This window comes from Gekko japonicus, unplaced genomic scaffold, assembly GCF_001447785.1.
Source record: "Gekko japonicus isolate JY-2015 unplaced genomic scaffold, Gekko_japonicus_V1.1 scaffold124, whole genome shotgun sequence".
Classification (NCBI taxonomy): Eukaryota; Metazoa; Chordata; class Lepidosauria; order Squamata; family Gekkonidae; genus Gekko; species Gekko japonicus.
This window is the reverse complement of record NW_015174847.1, coordinates 17,544-18,836: the sequence shown is the minus strand read 5'-3', so window position 1 is coordinate 18,836 and position 1,293 is coordinate 17,544. Positions and strand designations below refer to the sequence as shown.

The following is a 1,293-nucleotide window of genomic DNA, read 5'->3' as shown; positions in this document are numbered from 1 at the left end:
AAGAAATATACAAAACAATATGATTTATTTAAAAACTACACTGAAAATTAATAGAGACCTGGGGAAATTAAAAAAAAAACCATTTGTCCCATATGGCAAAATAAATATTTAAGTTAAGGAAAGTATGCTTTGAAATCTTTTGAGTACAATTCTGCTAAAATTATGATACTAAAAGTAAAGTTTAATTCTGCAGTGAACTGGGATACTAAACAAATATTTTCGAAAGCATTAATCAATAAGGATTTTCCCTAACTACACGAATTTAAGATCAAAATTATAAAACCCAACAGTAAAAGTAAGAATGTAAAACTACTATTTGAATGGGAAAGGGGGGCACCTGCTTCACCTTATTATGTCCCTCTGTGTGTGTGTGTCTTTCTCTCCCCCTCTGTCTCTCTGACCCTCTCTCTCTCTGCCCCTCTGTGTCTGTGTGTCTCTATTTCTCTGAGCCTCTCTCTCTCTGCCCTTCTCTCTCTCTCTCTCTCTCTCTCTGTGCCCCTCTGTGTCTCTCTCTCTGTCCCTCTATGTGTGCCTCTTTCTGTCCCTCTGTTTCTCTGTGTTTCTCTCTGTGTCCCTCTGTGTGTCTCTCTCTCCGTGTCTCACTCTCTGTGTCTCTCCCTTTATTTGTCCTTCTCTCTGTGTCTTTCGTAGCCTATGAAGATCAGTATTGTTTCAGGGGGTTTCAAGCTCATACCTTGATTAAAACTTTGTTGGTCTTAAAGGTGCCAGTGGACTCAAACTTCGTTAGAAAGAGAGGCAGACAGTATTATTTTCTCCTTCTGCCTTCCCATGGTGTGAAATATTTGGACTTGATGGTAAAATGCAGACCTTTTTGTTTGGATTTAAGTGACTTTCTGTGGCTGGGGCCACATCGTTGTTGTCTCTAGATGAGGCTGAATGAGGGCAACATGACTTAAGGTTCCAGAGAGGTGCAAAGTGCACAGCCCCAAGGGTTTTGTCAGCCCTTTTTCTTACGCAACAACAAAATTGTTGGTGGAAAGTGCCATCAAGTCACAGCTGACCTATGACGACCTCGTAGTGATTTTTGGGCCTGAGATGTTCAGAGGTGGTTTGCCATTGCCTTCTTCTGTGTCACAACCCTGGGCTTCCTTTGTGGTCTCCCATCCAAGTACTAACTAGGGCTGACCCTGCTTAGCTTCAGAGGGTCTGAGAAGATCAGGCTATCCAGGCCAGGGCAACAACAGAATGCTGGCACTTTAAGTGCCACTTAATTGGGATGATCACTGCATTTCAAAGGGGGTCAGGTTAATGATGTCTCCAATGGGTCCTTTA

General features: G+C 42.2%; 1 protein-coding gene across 1 annotated transcript in view; it reads right to left on the bottom strand.

Moving 5' to 3' along the window:
• ARHGAP15 (Rho GTPase activating protein 15) overlaps positions 1 to 1,293 on the bottom strand; it is a 393,578-nt gene that overhangs the window by 377,505 nt on the left and 14,780 nt on the right.